This window comes from Sesamum indicum, linkage group LG3 (assembly GCF_000512975.1).
Source record: "Sesamum indicum cultivar Zhongzhi No. 13 linkage group LG3, S_indicum_v1.0, whole genome shotgun sequence".
Taxonomy (NCBI): domain Eukaryota; kingdom Viridiplantae; phylum Streptophyta; class Magnoliopsida; order Lamiales; family Pedaliaceae; genus Sesamum; species Sesamum indicum.
This window is the reverse complement of record NC_026147.1, coordinates 23100901-23118807: the sequence shown is the minus strand read 5'-3', so window position 1 is coordinate 23118807 and position 17907 is coordinate 23100901.

Genomic DNA, 17907 nt, shown 5'->3' with positions numbered 1-17907 from the left:
CAACTCAAGTGTCTAAAGACACTACTGCACAAAAGGCAAAGAAAAAGATGCGTACGAATTAAGGCAGAAGGGATTCGAACCTTCTTGTAGCTGTGAGTGAAGCATTACAATAATTGGCTCGACCCTGATCGAGTCGCATTTCTCGATCACTAGAGAAATGATATATCAAAGGCTGCAGGCTTTTCAAAACAAGAGAGATCGGCAAAACGAAAGGGGGATTTGTGCTTTCCTCTTAAAGTAGGGATTGGACCAAGAAGATAGGTACGAAGTTACTTACTCTCTTTGTTTCGGAATGAGGATGGGAACGCCTTCCACTCCAATAACTGATAGGACAACTTTTGGTGCCTACTCTCGCGGAACGGAAGGAAAGCTTAGACCTTGAGTGCGTGCGATGATTGGTAGATAAGTAGTTGCCCAAAGACTCTAGAAGTCATTCCGTTTTGATTCCAATGCGATTGACCCAACTCGAGATTTTCAATTGATGGGCTCCGAAGATCTCTAAGATTGACCAGCCAGCTCTTGGACAATGACATGAGGAAAACTCAAAGAAAAGGGGCACGATCATCAGACTGGCCGTGGCCTTAATAGAGAAAGACTTTCAAAAAGGAAGAATAACATGGTGCTCCTAAGGCGAACTACTAGTTCGCCGCTGAAGCAAGAAAGATTCTAGAAGAAGTGCACAAAGGGATTTGTGGTATCCACGCCAACGAGCACACGATGGCCAGACAAACTCTGAGGGCAGGTTACTACTGGTTGACAATGGAGTCTGATTGCATCAACTATGCTCGAAAATGCCACAAATGTCAGATAGATTCAGATATATGCTGACAAGATCCGAGTGAAAGAGACCTGGCTTGGCCGGCCAGAAAGGATCTTATTAGAAAGCATACGTACCGGCTTGCGACCGAGGCCTATACTGGTTCCAAGCATTCACTCTAATGCATTCAAAGATTGCCTCTTTCGGTCTACTAAGACTCTCATTCATATGTTATTCCCGTCCCTACGGATAGGAATTGCTACTTGAACTAGAAAGCACAGATCGACTACTGTCGATAAAAAGCAGGTATTACAAACTGAGAGCAAGGATGAATATTCTTTGAAAGCTAGGGCTTCATTTGCAGCTTTCGCATTTCCCGCAGTTGGAGGGATTGAAGTATAGAGAAGTTCTAGCTTCTTCAGTATCTAAAGTATAAGTGAAAGCCATCTCTTTCTGCAACTAATTCATTCCTCTATGAGAGAAGTTCCGCTGCCAGTATTAGAACTCGACTGGCCTGCTTTCCGGTTGTGCGGCTTGAGTGCTTAAAGAGAACTGGCTTCCTTCAACGCTTGGTTCGCTTCTTTCATTTCGAACTGCCCAACTATATAAACAACCAACCTGTTCCTCTTTCCAGAGGGATCAGCCAAGATTAATGTGGGTGGCATGGAACCCGCCGGTGTCGAACCAATGCAACCGAAGAGGAAGCTGGGGCAGGAGTTTGTCCATAGTCAGAGCGTCGGCCGGATCTTGAGCTTCGTCTTCATAAATACAGTCGGCCACGTTTACTTCGGTCTCTCACCTTCTCGGACCAACTTTTCAAACTCCGTTATTGACTAGAGCCAGTGAACAGTCCAGCAAGGGAACGGAGGCTATTTCTGAGGGGATAGGGTAGGCAGAGCCCGTTGATTACCTTCACTTGTTCTATAAAGAGATGGCAGGTCGGTCAATTCCATTAGATAGGAGCTGCAGGACCTGTCTTAACCGCAAGTGCATTAGTTCGTTCTTCGATTCACCCCCTTAGGTGCAGATGTAGTAGGTTCTGCCTCTTCCTTTCCTCTTGGAGGTCCTACCAGTGAGAAAGTTCTTCCGGTCTAAAAGCCCTTTTGGTTTTTAGGTCCTTCAACTTTCATTAATTTTAGTGATTGAAGAGATTTCGCTGACGAATCCCCTGAATTCTGAGTGAAGAATCTCCGTCTAATTCCTTAGGTTTAGCTTATAAATCAGACTTTCTTGATGCCAAAGGCGCTGGAGAGCGAAGCAAGAGTAGAGCGCGATAGGACAACGAACGAGATGGGAATTGTTGGTTTCCAATCAAAGCGATGACAGAACAGAAAACTACCATTCCGTCGTTAAAGGCCCCTTAGTATCCGATCCCTCTCTTGACCCAATTCTTTCAGTTCTCTTGGACACGAATACCAGAGCTCCCGACCGCTTGGATTTGAGATGCGAAGGACGTTCGTGAAGATCCCGAAACGATGATCGGCTTTAGGCGAAGAGCGATAGAGAGGTGGGGAGCGAAAGTCTTCTATTAGTAAAGCGCTAACGGCTGTTATACTCATTACTTCCCTCAAAGTGCGGGACTACCACGTATAGACTCTTTCTTTTTTTTACATCTTTCTGTTCGCGGTTCCAGTTTGGTGAGCAGATGGGGAAAGACCCGGTTACAATGCCACCATGTAGTCCCAACGACCGCCGTCCTTCATCCGCCTCATCATCCCACACCCGGCCTCAAGGCAGATGAAAGACCAGGCAAAAAAGGCCATAAACCCGGCTCCAAGCCAACCTTAATAGCTGAATTAGTATCGATTGAATCACAAATTGACGTAGGATTGAAAAAGCTGTGACCACACCCGTTCTTCTTTTCCCAAAGTAGTTCCGTGGGCTCAAAACAATAGGAAGTGAAAAGCTAGCTCGACTTCAAGGAGAGGAGATGTTGGCGGTCCGATGAAGAAGCTCAAGGGAGAAAATATAGGATTGTCCCTGACTGCCCGTCTCTAAGCCAGTCTTGCAGGTCTTTCACCTTCTGCTTTTCCTTTATCCTTTTTAGTTTAGAAGTTAAGGAAGCAGAGAGGTAGCGTCTAGCTTTTGATTCCCATACTCTTTGACTCAGTCCTGAAGTCATCGTATTGTCCTTCATGTTCATTGCTCCGGTTCTTGATCTTCGATCGTTCTAAGCCTTTGATTAGGCTAGGGCTACCTAGGTAGTTTTTTACCCTTGTCGTTATAAACCTTCCAAGTCTTCCTACCCGAAGTCAGGTTGAATGCTTTCGATTCGGTGCTAACAGGGAAAGGGCCTAACTTAAGGGATTAATATGACGGGCCCCATATATTACACTATATTCTTCTATGATATCATAGGTCGATCGAGGGCCAGTCTTTGCTTACTCATATATAGTAAGAGGGCTAGTTGCCATCCATATACTTTAAGTCCATTCATCCTAATCTTGTCCTTCCCTATTCTAGCCATGGAGAGTGCCCTTTCAGCCAGTAGGTTCATACTTTTTCTAGGACCAGTTAGATATTTTCTTTCTAGTTAGATCAGTTATGGAAGTGAGCAAGCAAGCTAGACACGAAAACTAAGGTCGCTGGGATAGCAAGCAAGTTTGTTGAAAGAGGGGCAGGAGATTTTTGATCTGCTGAAAACCAGGTTAGTTATAGGGTTGTATCTTGCCATGGTAGGAGCATTCCCTCTTGTAGCAGTCTCACCAGCCTTCGTATCCACATAAGTGTAGTTGTATGAGTCCCTCGCCCAATATCAGTCTTTTTATAAGTGGGATCCCCCAAGCCATTTTAGGATTTACTAAGATTTTTGGTATTCAAGTTCGTGATGTTCCAGTTGGTAATCATAATCTATCTATTTCAGATTCTATAGGGATAGTAAATCTAAGTTACTATCATGAATTTGGAGTCTTAACATATATAACAGTTTCTCTCAGATTGAAATGCGGGATCTTAGCCAAACGAAACAGTGAAGAAAATCCTAATACTGACAGAAGCCGGCTCCCTCCTTGCATCAGGACGAGCTATTCGGATCGAAATTGGAAGATTTGCCCGTTTCAGCTCTCGCATCAGAAGACTCGTGCCTAGAAGCTTTACCTGGTTATTCCGGACTCAAAGAGGGGTGCTCCCTATTTTATTGCCCGGCTTAAGAACTTCATTACCAACATGCTTTTTTAGAGCATACCTTGCTCTATATGTTGTTCCCAAGCGTCTTCTCTCTTTTCTTTCAAGCCTTGCTCTTGACTCGCCTTCTGCCTTATTAAATTAAGCTTTGGACTTCCCCCTTTAGCTAATGATTGAACTGATAGCTATGATTCGCATCGAGAAAGATAAGGACCTAAGGCGGGGTACGGTCCCTTCGTTCTAGCCGGTAGTTCGGTTCAGTACTTACCATAGGATATGGCATTCCTTTCAACATTCATAAGAAGGGGAGTTTCCCTTCCTAACAGCACTAGATATGACTATATAGATATGAATGGACTGACTGAGAGCAGGGAGAGAAGACAAGGAAGGTTATTAATGAAATTTGATCTTTTAGAAATGGATCCATCATCCGCTATCTTTCTAAACAGGAGACAGGAGCGGCCTATGTGACCGATGTTATCAACCACAACCATTGTAGCTACAGATATGACTTTCGTAAGCTAAGTCTGGATGGCTGCCAAGTCTCAGATGCCATAGCCAAGACCTATCCTTCACACAAGCCTTTAAACACCATCCTATTTGATTTGAGAGAGTTTCAATGGCCTTTGGGATATAGAAAGTTATTCCTCTTCACAGTTGAAAAAGGAATTCATAGAGTGCGAAGATGAATATGAAAGTTATCCCAATAGTAAAGACTAGTTACCGCCCCGTGGGTCCTTCAAAAGGACTTATTGCGATTCCGCGCATTGGGGCTGAATGAAAGTCTTTCCTTAGCCTTTCACACTAAGCTCTTCGATCCTGTTTATAGTTATCTTATTCCATCTATTCCTTCACACCCGGAATTCGTAGCAAGGACTTTGCCGGGTAACTTCACTTATTAAATCTCTTCATTGGTTATGTTATCTAATACCCCCAACAACCTAATAATAAAATAGAAATATGATGGCCTTCGAACGAAGTACAAAAGATTAGAATTAGAACAATTTTGAAAAAGGGGGGCTTTTAACTATGTATAAATGAATGTGACTGGAAAAAGGAAGCACCTTTTTTATTCTAAATCCCTAAGAAATCCAAGAGAAGCGCACTTTTTCCCTCTTTCGCTTTCTTCCTGGAGTAGTTATTCCACTCGTGTCGGTCTCTCACTTGATGAGGATGTAAGAGCAGTTTATTCTTGACTTTTCTGTCTCTTTCGAAGTGGATCAAGTCAGAGAAGGTGCAAGCTTTCCATTAGCCTATCGCGTAGTTGGAGCTCAATTTAACTACGTATAAATGAATGTGACTGGAAAAAGGAAGGACCTTTTTGATTCTAAATCCCTAAGAAATCCAAGAGAAGCGCACTTTTTCCCTCTTTCGCTTTCTTCCTGGAGTAGTTATTCCACTCGTGTCGGTCTCTCACTTGATGAGGATGTAAGAGCAGTTTATTCTTGACATTTATGTCTCTTTCGAAGTGGATCAAGTCAGAGAAGGTGCAAGCTTTCCATTAGCCTATCGCGTAGTTGGAGCTCAATTACATCGAGCCTTTCTTTTTCCACCGATAGCCTTTAGCTTTAGCCAATTGCATTCCCTTAGCGACCTATCAATAGAGATTAGCTTGGTACTTTCGCATGATCGGTACAAGCATCCGGTAGAGTTAGAGAGGAAGACCTATCCGATAAAGTATAGTGCAGTTGGTTTCGGTTTTTCCTTCTTGTTTGGCAGGAGCAACTCCCCAACCGCATAGAGGTTTCTTATGGCATCGAGTGATATCTGCCTTAATAGTGTTGTGTTGGATGAGACCGATAGTATGAGAGTATGATGCCCAAGCTTCTGATACGAATGAATAAGAGACTGAAGCAGAATTGAAATTTTTTTTGGGTAAATGTAAGTTTCATTAATAACATTGTAGTACAGTACAACATGGAAGTCATCAGTTGGTGTCTCCCTCGACAGGCCAAGGGATACGCCAAAGTCTAAATAAAGATTGTGTACTGACTGAACTAGGTAATGTAATGCTATGTATATCCAATGAAACTTGACCCAAACGTTGGTCTACACCCAATAATTTGTGTATTAAATTTGCTAAGCGTAATAATAACTACAAGTTAGTATAAAAGGGAAACAAACTTTTTTTTTTTTCGGTAAATGTAAATTTCATTAATAAAGAGTAATGGTACAGTACAACATGGTACAACATGGGATTATCAACTGGTTTCTCCCTCTACCCAAGGGATACGCCATAATCTATACAATGCTCGTGTACTGACTGACGATGCTAAGTCAACGCTAAGAATCCTCTGTCTGACGTCATTGATGATTAGGATGCTCAATGTGGCCGGTGTCTGCTCAGTATGATCAAATCTCCTCAAGTTCCTCTCCTTCCATATGTGGTAGACGCACGCCGCCAGTAGTGTACGGTAAGCTCTATTAATAATGTGCTTACCTCTCCCTTTCCGTGTCGCCCATTCAATATCTGTTGCCCAATCTCTATTGGGCCAGTGAAAGCGAATCCTTCTGCGAATCTCATAAAGGCACTGACGACTAAATCTGCATTGGAAGAATAAATGTGGATGAGTTTCCGTAGCTCCCTCATCGCACAGTATGCACACCCCCAGGTGGGATAGCCATGATTTGTCTGTGGTAGGAAGTTTGCCAAGGATTGCTAGCCATAAGATGAACGAATGGCGAGGAATCTTCAAGGAGCCCAAAAGTAGTGAAGACCATCCTACTTTCGGCTCGGGGTCAAGGATTCCGTATGCACACCACACAAATTCTTGAATCACCAACATTTTGGTCAAGTTTCGTCGAATTCTCAGAATGTTCAAAATTAGCTGTTTTTCGCGGTTTTATTAGACCAAGATTGTTTCCCTTTTATACAAACTTGTTATTATTATTACACTTAGCAAATTTACCACACAAATTCTTGGATCTAGACCAACGTTTGGGTCAAGTTTCGTCGAATTCTGTAAACGTTCAAAATTTAGCTATTTTGCACGGTTTTATTAAAACAATTATGTTTCCCTTTTATACAAACTTGTAGTTATTATTAAGCTTAGCAAATATACCACACAAATTTTTGGGTGCAAACCAACGTTTTAGTCAAGTTTCGTCGAATTCTAAAAACGTTCCACATTTAGCTGTTTTGCACGATTTTATTAAAGCAAGTTCGTTTCCCTTTTATACAAACTTGTAGTTATTATTAAGCTTAGCAAATTTACCACATAAATTCTTGGGTCTAGACCAACGTTTTGGTCAAGTTTCGTCGAATTCTTAGAACGTTCAAAATTTAGCTGTTTTTCGCGGTTTTATTAGACGAAGTTTGTTTTCCTTTTATACAAACTTGTAGTTATTATTACGCTTAGCAAATTTACCACACAAATTCTTGGGTCTAGACCAACGTTTGGGTCAAGTTTCGTCGTATTCTAAGAACGTTCAGAATTTAGTTGTTCTGCACGGTTTTATTAAAGGAAGTTTGTTTCCCTTTTATACAAACTTGTAGTTATTATTAAGCTTAGCAAATTTACCAACTTAATTCTTGGGTCAAGACCAACGTTTTGGTCAAGTTTCGTCGAATTCTGAGAACGTTCAAAATTTAACTGTTTTGCGCGGTTTTATTAGAGCAAGTTTGTTTCCCTTCTATACAAACTTGTAGTTATTATTAGGCTTAGCAAATTTTTTTTTTTTTGTAAATGTAAGTTTCATTTAAAAAAGAGGTAAAAATACAACAATCAAGCTGTGACTCCCCTAACCAGCCAAGGAATACGCTAAAGTATATAGAGTGCACATGTACTAATAGAACTGGAAAGATTAATGCTAATTATCCTCTGTCTAACGTCTTCTATAATGCAAGAAGCTAATACACTTTCCTGCCGATGGGTGTGCTCAAATCGTCTCAAGTTCCTCTCTCGCCATATATGGTATATGCATGCACCAAGTAATGCTCGATAAGCAACATTAACAATATGCTTCCCCCAACATTATGCTAGCCCAAGATAGTTCTATGCTTCCCGAGTCCACATTCCGGATTGAATAGAGTAAGGGCTGCCCTTTACTTGTTCTATTAGTTAGAGTAGTCTCCGCCCCTATCAAATCAAGTAGAGGTAGAGGTAAATCAAACTCATTGAGTTGTCGAAGCGAACCTAGAGCAAGCCAGAGTAATCAAAAACATCTTGCATAGATTCTGCTCCATCTAGGGTCAAAGAGTTAATGTGGCTAAATCGAAGCTCTTCTGCTCCAGGAATGTTCAGAGGGGAGTGGCGAGGAAAATGAGTAGAAGAACTGAAGTGGCACTTATTAATGATTTGGGGAAGTATATGGGAATGCCAGTTTTGCATCAAAGAGTGTCTCGGGAAACGTACTCTGGAGTGCTAGATAAAGTTTATAGCGCATCAAAGAGTGTCTCGGGAAACGTACTCTGGAGTGCTAGATAAAGTTTATAGCAGATTGGCTGGGTGGAGTCGAAAATGTTTATCATTCGCAGCGAGAGTTACTCTCATTCAATCAGTTCTAGCTGCAATCCCAACGTACGCTATGCAAACTGCACGACTACCAAGCTCTGTAATTGAGGAACTTCAAAAGTGCATAAGAGGTTTTTTTTTGTGGGAAGATTACGAGGATGGAAGGAAAATGCATCATATAGGATGGGGGAAGGTGGTGCAACCCCATGCAAAGGAATCAGAAATGGACCCAAGAAAAAATTCTCTCTCTAAAAATTCTCTCTCTAATTTTTCACATACTAATGCTTCAGCTTCCTCACTTCCGGCCGGCGACGGGACACCGCCGGCGAGGCTCTAGTCGACGGTGAGAGTGACAGAACAGTGAATGGTCAGCGGAAGGACGGCCATGGACAAGAGTCGCGAAACCGAGCTGCACGCGATGGAGAAGAAGAAGAGTCGGGTCTCTCGGTGCCGGCTGAAAATGCCGTCTTGCCGCCGGCTGAGGGTAGTCCAAGGGTCTCCATGGGCGAAGAAGGGCTGTCGACGACGAAAGGAGGGGAAATGGGAGCTGAAACCGCGACTGCAGATCTGGAGTTTGGAGGCAGCGTCGACCATGGCGGACCGTCTTCCTCCTCTTTCAATCTGGACGAATTCTTGAAACTTGCCAACCGGGTTATTGACCAGGGGGATGAGGCTTCCATGGCTGCCTTGCACGACCTTCAAATCCGATGGAAATCACGCTTTGGAGACCGCCGAAATCGGTGTGCAACGCCAATGGTGGCGCGCGGGCAAGAGCGACCAATGACCGAAAAACTTCTCAAGGCCAGGCGCTGCCTTCTCCCTCGCATTGCTGGGCAAACGACGGTCGGAAATGGAGGTGAGACGTCTGCAAAGATTCAACTCCCCACGGCGGCGGCTATTTGCGATTCTTCGTCGGAGATGGGCGGAAATGGAGGAGTTTCTGGACGACCAATGAGTGCCGGCGGTCGGAATGTTTCTGCAGCGCCTGGATCCCCTTGCGCGATTTTTCGGCGCGTTGGTGAACGGCCGGTGACTTTCCCGGCGACCGGTGACGTGGCCGGAGCTGATGTGGCGGCGGAAGTGGGTGACAAGGTAGGTGAGGTGGATGAGAGGGCGGCTGACATAAGCCCTATTAGGGCTGATGTCATCCATGATGCTAGGGCTGAGGTCATCCATGATGCTAGGGCTGATGTCATCCATCCTAGGGCTGACATCACCAATTTTATAGGGGAAAAAACTGGCAACCTGGGGAAAAAATTGACACCAGTTCCCTTATTTATTGGGAACATTCCGCTTCACACTGGTTCTAATGGGATAGTTAATGATAAAATTGCTGATGCATTCAACAATTCGTTCCGAAAAACGCTATCTTTCATTGCCCCCAACGAAGCAAAATGGGGAGGTTGTAGTTCGTCCTTCACTTGATACTGTGCGTGACGGAGCCAAACGATGGAAATCTATGGCAGTGGGATACTTTATGGGTAAGCGGCCGTACTATCACCATTTAAAGGAGTTTGCCCATTCGATTTGGCCGGCGCTACGAGAGGTCACAACAACTGCTAATGGCTTCTTTTTCTTCCGATTTAAAACGGAAATCAATATGGAGGAGGTCATAGAAGGGGGGCCATGACTGTTTCAAGGACAACCAATTGTGTTGCAAAAGTGGGAACCGGGTATGGCTATGAGAAAGTTGAAGCATACACAAGTGCCTGTCTGGATAAAACTGCGACACCTTCCATTGGAATTTTGGACGACGGAAGGATTGAGTACTGTGGCTAGCGGTGTGGGTAAGCCACTATACCCTGATCCGATAACGAGGGCATGCACGAGACTGGACTTCGCTCGTGTATGCGTGATGATTGATGTTACTCAGAAATTGGAAAAACATATTATCATAATGACGCCAGATGAAGATGGTGGGGAAACCCCATGCAAGGTTGATCTCGAGTATGAATGGCTTCCCCCTAAATGCACATGATGCATGATGTTGGGTCACTCGGCGAAGGAGTGTTCGTTGACCAATCCTCAGAAACAGACAAAGCCTCCGGTGAAAGTGTATGTACCAAAAGCCAACGTCCCCCCTCCACCAGTTACCAAGGAGAGAGAAAAGAAACATAAGACCGTGGTTGTGGTGGAGGATAAAGTGAGAGGAGATGAAGGTACAAAACAGAATAAACGCTACACCTCATCGCAGAAAGAGAAGGGTAAGGAAGTGGTTACTTTTAATCCTTTTGATGCTCTGAATTCACTGGATGACGCAGAAGAGAATACTAGGGGTCCTAACACATGCAGCCCCTCTAGTAGTGATCCATGTTGAATCTCGCGGTCTGGAATGTACGGGGGCTGAATAAGAGAGACCATCAGCTCGCATTAAAGGACCTTATCTCGGAATACAGGTTAGATTTTATGGGCATCTTAGAAACTTGTGTGCATATTAACAACGTCATGCATATTCAGTCTTTTTTGCTTCCTCATTGGAAATGGTTTGTTGAAGAGAGACCATCAGCTCGCATTAAAGGACCTTATCTCGGAATACAGGTTAGATTTTATGGGCATCTTAGAAACTCGTGTGCGTATTAACAACGTCATGCATATTCAGTCTTTTTTGCTTCCTCATTGGAAATGGTTTGTTGATTATGCAACTGTGGGTAACCGTATTTGGGTAGCATGGGATGATAATGTTGTGGACGTTCATATTCTTGATTCGGGGAACCAATTTATGCATTGTTGAGTATAGGGCATATAGTGAATCCCTCATAATCACTATTGTTTATGGTGTGCCTCTGAGATGATTGATCGCAGAAGTTTATGGAATACCTTGGAAATATTAGCTCGAGAGCATTCGGATGAGCCCTGGCTGGTGGGGGGGACTTCAACGCGGTCCGAGAAATGAATGAGGTGTGTGGAGCTTCTGGGGATATAAGGATGGCCATGGAAGAATTCAATGCTGGTATTCAGGAGGTCGGGTTAATACCTTTGCCTATGCAGGGGGAATGGTATACATGACAACTGCAGCACGAACTCGCGGAGTCTATGGAAGAGATTGGATCGAATTCTTATTAATGATAGATGGCTTGCGAGGTTTCCTTCCTCATGTTATCATTGCCTTTTACCGCGGACTTCTGACCACTCGCCGCTTCTACTGCATGGGGACAGGCAAAATCAAACAGGAGGTATGTTTCGATTTGACAACTACCTAACACTCTCACCTGAATTTATCCCCAGTGTGCAGAATATCTGGCAGAATACAATCGTTGGGGTGCCTATGTTTGCAGTAACACGTAAACTTAAAGCATTGAAGCCGGTCTTCAGAGAGCAAAGGAGGAAGAAGGGGGATTTGACTCTAAACGTTCAATTAGCTAAAGGCTTTCTAGATGAAGCACAACAGCTGGTGAGCTCAGATAGACAGAATGAGGCCTTTCTACAAATAGAACACTATTGCCACCTGGTTTATGCAAAAGCGGCAAAACTGGAACAAATCATGCTGCAACAGCGAGCCAAGATGCAGTGAATGAAGGGGGGTGACCAATGCTCCCGAATTTTCTTTCGTAAAATTGCCCAGAGAAGGGTGGCAAGGAGGATACAGCAGATTAATAATGACAACGGGGCCATCCACACTGATCTAGAAGAGATTATCAATGAATTTGTCTGTTACTATCAAAATCTCTTAGGCGGTAACAGACGTTAGATAACACTAGATATTAGCTTTCTCAGACCGTGGGCAAGACATATTCTTTCTAATGAGGAGGTTGGCCATCTTATATTGGCGTTTACACCGGATGATGTGAAACAAGCAGTATTTGACATTGCAGGTGACAAGGCCCCGGGACCTGATGGATATTCATCAGGATTCTTTAAAGCAGCCTGGCCAGTGGTGGGATAGGAAGTTACAAAGGCGGTACTGGAATTCTTTAGTACCGATAAACTACTCAAACAAGTCAACTCCACACTTTTGGCACTAATCCCAAAGGTACACACTCCTATGACTGTTGGTGATTTTAGGCCAATTTCATGCTGTAATGTGTTATACAAAATTATTGTGAAATTACTTGTCCAGCGGTTGAGTGTGGTTCTGGACAAGATAATTAGTCCCTGTCAGGGAGCGTTTATCCCAGGGCGTAGCATTGGGGACAAAATTTTGTTGGCACAGGAACTACTCACGGGATACAACCAGGTGAGGCTTCCACCTCGTTGTACCCTAAAAGTCGATATCAGGAAGGCATATGATACTGTAGAGTGGGACTTTCTACATGCGGTCTTGCAATTATTTGGATTCCCCCAAACGTTCACCAGGTGGATTGAGGAGTGTGTAACAACGGCGGCATTTTCGATTGGTCTTAATGGAAACCCTCACGGTTTCTTTGCAGGAGCACGTGGATTAAGACAGGGAGACCCTCTATCTCCCTATCTCTTTGTTCTCGTTATGGAAGTCTTGCATTTAGGATTATTCCAACTTATTGAGCAGGATTTGCAGTTCTCTTATCACTAGAAATGTGAGCCGGCCAAAGTCTTCCAGTTGGGATTCGCAGACAATCTCCTGCTTTTCTGTAGAGCTGACTTGAATTCACTCAGGATCCTCAAGAGGGGGTTGGACTGATTTGCAGAATGGTCTGACTTTGGCTGAATGTACAAAAAAGTCATGTCAAATTATTCAAGTCCCTTGGCCCAACCGGGAATGGGGAAGGGACGTCGAATGGGCAACAAGAAAATGGAGAGGGAAGCATATTATTAACTCAGCCTATCGAGCACTACTTGGATCACTCGTCTACCATATATGGCGAGAAAGACACTTCAGACGATTCCAGCAAATTGACCATCCGGCAAACGTTTTGGCTTCTTTCATTGTAGATGATATTAGACAGAGGATCTTGAGTATTAATATGTCTAATTCCATTAGCACAATTGCTCTTTACAGATTGTGGCGTATCCCTTGGCCTGTCGAGGGATAAACCAATTGACTGTTGTACTGTAACTTTATTATCTTAATGCAAATTACATTTACCAAAAAAAAAAAAAAAAGTCATGTCAATCAGCACAAGGTTGGAAGGATCAGATTTTAACAATTATGGGCTTCCAAGAGGGCCAACTACCAATGAGGTACTTAGGTCTCCCTCTTCTGTCTTCTAGATTGTCTATATCCGATTGTCAGCCAGTTTTATTGAAAATTGATGCTCGCATTAATGGCTGGGAAGGAATTTCATTATCGTATGCTGGACGTATACAAATCATTAAATTTGTACTTTCAGCAATGAGCATTTATTGGGCGTCTGCATTCATCTTACCGAAGGCTATTATTAAACAAATTGAGAAACGTCTCAGAACTTTTCTTTGGAAAGGCACTTCTACGTCGGGATACGCCAAGGTAGCGTGGAAGGATGTGCGCAAACCAATTAAAGAAGGAGGCCAAGGAATTAAGGATATTGGTATCCTTAATCGCTCCTTAATAGAAAAGAAGTTATGTGATGTTATTAGATGTGATCGAACATCTATATGGGTTGAGTGGTTGAAGCAGACACGATTGCACAACACTTCAATTGGGACAATTAATGAGAAGGGAGGATCATGGGGATGGCGAAAACTGCTCCGACTTCGCAGCTCTATACTACCTATGACAGAGTTTTTTATTGGAGAGGGCATTCTACTTTACCTGTGGAAAGACCCGTGGCACCACTTGGGCCCACTTATTGCTAGATTCCCACGGGGACCGAGCCTCTTAGGACTTGATGAATCCGCCAAACTACAAGTAGTCATTAATGAGGGGCAATGGCAGTGGCCTTTCATTACTGATTTGGAATGTATGGAGATTATTTACATGTTACCCCAGATTCATGGAGGGGATGACAGGATGAACTGGCGGTTTTCAGAGGGACGACCCACTACACAATCCCTATATAAACTTTTCTGTCCACCTGGACCGAAAGTAGGATGGTCTTCACTACTTTCGGGTTCTTTGAAAATTCCCCGTCATAACTTCATTCTTTGGTTAGCAATTCAGGAGAAGCTACCGACAACTGATAAACCATGGATGATGCATCTAGGGGGATGTATTCTCTGTGACGAGGGTGCAGCGGAGACACACACTCACATGTTTTGTTTTTTGGGTAAATGTGAGTTTCATTATGTAAAAGGTAATACAGTACAACAAGATTAACGTCAATCGGTTTCTCCCTCGACAGGCCAAGGGATACGCCATAGTCTATATAATGCACGTGTACTGACTGATTTAGCTAAATTAACACTTAGGATCCTCTGTCTGACGTCTTCAGTTATCAAGATACTCAAGGTGGTCGGTGTCCTTTCGGTGTGTTCAAATCGCCTCAAGTTTCTCTCTCGCCAAATATGGTATATGCATGCACCAAGTAAGGCTCGATAAGCTATATTAACAATATGCTTCCCCCTCCATTTCCTCGATGCCCATTCTACATCTCTTGCCCACTCACATGTTCTTCCGATGTCGATTTAGCAGAGGATGCCTTGCTGCTATACGATAACATATCCGATTTGCTTGGCCCAATCGTGAGTGGACAAGAGACGTGGAATGGGCATCGAGGAAGTGGAGGGGGAAGCATATTGTCAATGTTGCTTATCAAGCATTACTTGGTGCATGCATATACATATATGGCGAGAGAGGAATTTGAGACGATTTGAGCACACCCATCGGCCGGATGCTGTATTAGCTACTTGCATCATAGAAGACGTTAGACAAAGGATAATTAGTATTAATCTTTTTTTCGGTAAAAGTAAGTTTCATTGAGTAAAAATGTTACAGTACAACAATATGGTCCCAAAATGGTTTATCCCTCGACAGGCCAAGGGATTCGCCATAATCGAAATAAAGCACGTGTACTGACTGATCTAGAGAGTGAGATGCTATGGATTCGCTGTCGAATGTCCTCAATGATCAGTACTGCTATGGTAGTAGGCGTCCTCTCGGTGTGATCGAATCGTCTCAGATTTCTTTCCTTCCAAATGTGGTATACACATGTTGCAAGTAGTGCTCTATAAGATATGTTGATTATGTGTTTACCCCTCCATCTCTGTGAAGCCCATATAATGTCATCTTTCCACTCTCTATTGGGCCATAGGAATCATATCGTTCTTCGAATTTCCGTGAGACATCTTCGACTAAATCTGCATTGGAAGAATAAATGTACATGTGTCTCTGTCAGTGCTTCATTGCATAGGACACATGGGCCAAGGTGAGCAAGCCATGGTTTGTCTGTCGTAGCAACTTGTCTTGGATGGCAAGCCATAGAATAAATATGTGACGTGGGATTTTAAGTGATCTCGAAAGTAGTGAAGCCCAGCCTACTTTCGGTCCTGGTGGGTCAAATAACTCATAAATAGCCTGTGCTGTTGCTCAAATCTCCAAATTATACTGTCTTCCCCTCCAAAAATAGTGGGTAATACATGTGTGATCTCCAAACACTCAAGATCCGTGATAAGGGGCCACTGCCATACTCCTTCATGAATCACCGTGCATAGTTTGGATGACTCATCTAGTCCAAGAAGCCTCGGTCCTCGTGGGAAGGTGTCACAAAGAGGGCCAAGGTGGTGCCACGGATCCTGCCACAAGAAGAAATTTCTTTTTTTTGGTAAAAGTAAGTTTCATTGAGTAAAAATGTAACAGTACAACAATATGGTCCCAAAATCGTTTATCCCTCGACAGGCCAAGGGATTCGCCATAATCGAAATAAAGCATGTGTACTGACTGATCTAGAGAGTGAGATGCTATGGATTCGCTGCCGAATGTCCTCAATGATCAGTAATGCTATGGTAGTAGGCGTCCTCTCGGTGTTATCGAATCGTCTTAGGTTTCTTTCCTTCCAAATGTGGTATACACATGCTGCAAGTAGTGCTCTATAAGACATGTTGATTATGTGTTTACCCCTCCATCTCTGTGAAGCTCATGTAATGTCATCTTACCACTCTCTATTGGGCCATAAGAATCGTACCGTTCTTCGAATTTCCGTGAGACATCTTCGACTAAATCTGCATTGGAAGAATAAATGTGCATGTGTCTCTGTCAGTCCTTCATTACATAGGACACATGGGTCAAGGTGAGCAAGCCATGGTTTGTCTGTCGTAGCCAACTTGTCTTGGATGGCAAGCCAAAGAATAAATATGTGACGTGGGATTTTAAGTGATCCCGAAAGTAGTGAAGCCCAGCCTACTTTCGGTCCTGGTGGGTCACATAACTCATAAATAGCCTGTGTTGTTGGTCGCCCATTCTCAAATCTCCAAATTATACGATCTTCCCCTCCAAAAATAGTGGGTAGTACATGTGTGATCGCCAAGCACTCAATATCCGTGATAAGGGCCACTGCCAATGAATCACTGTGCTTAGTTTGCATGACTCATCTAGTCCAAGAAGCCTCGGTCCTCGTGGGAAGGTGTCACATAGAGGGCCAAGCTGGTGCCACGGATCCTGCCACAAGAAGAAATTCCTCCCATCTCCAATCCAGTAGTCTACCATGGTTCGGAGAAACATCCGTAATCGAAGGATTTTCCTGCATCCCCATGAGCCGCCATGGTCCGTAATCGTCCATATGGAGGTGTGTTGTAGGCGTCCCTTGTACAGCCATTCAACCCAAATCGATGTCCTGTCGCATCTAATGACATCACATAGTTTTTTGGTCATCAATGCACGGTTCAAGGTACTGATATCCTTGAATCCAGGTCCTCCCTCCTCCTTAGGTCGGCATATATCCTTCCACGCAACCTTGGCATATCCACTATTCGTTGTTCCCTTCCACAAGAAAGCTTGCAACCTTTTCTCAATTTCATTAATAACTTTCTTCGGTAATATAAATACCGATGCCCAATAAAGACTCAGTGATATAAGTATAGATTTAATAATTTGTACTCTACCAGCATAAGATATAGTGGTACCTTCCCATCCAGCGATCCGTTTGTCAATCTTCTGTAATAGTGGACGGCAATCTACAATAGTTAGTCGAGACGATATAAGTGGTATTCCCAGATACCTCATTGGAAGAACCCCTTCCTGAAATCCGAGTAGTGCCAACATCTCCTCACGTAATGTTTGCGCTGAGCGTGATATAATCAAGTGGCTTTTCTGTACGTTCAGTCTAAGACCCGACCATTCGGCAAAACGATCCAGACCTGCTTTAAAGATTCTTAGAGATTCCATATCAGCACGGCTAAATAATATCACATCATCAGCAAACCCCAACTGAAAGATCCTGGCTGCCTCGCATTTCCAGTGATAGGAAAATAACTCCTCCTGATCAATCAACTGTAGGAAGCCCAAGTGTAGGACTTCCATCACAAGCACAAATAGGTAGGGTGATAAAGGGACACCCTGCCTAAGTCCTCTGGCTCCTCGAACGAATCCATGGGGCTTCCCATTTAGCCCAACAGAGAAAGAAGGTGTTGTCACACACTCCTCAATCCACTTCACAAACGTGATAGGGAACCCAAACATCTCCAAAACTTCTATCAAGAAATCCCAATCCACTGTGTCATATGCCTTCCGGATGTCTACTTTCAGAGCACATCTAGGAGGTAGACGAGTCTGGTTGTATCCCATAAAAAGTTCATGTGCTAGCA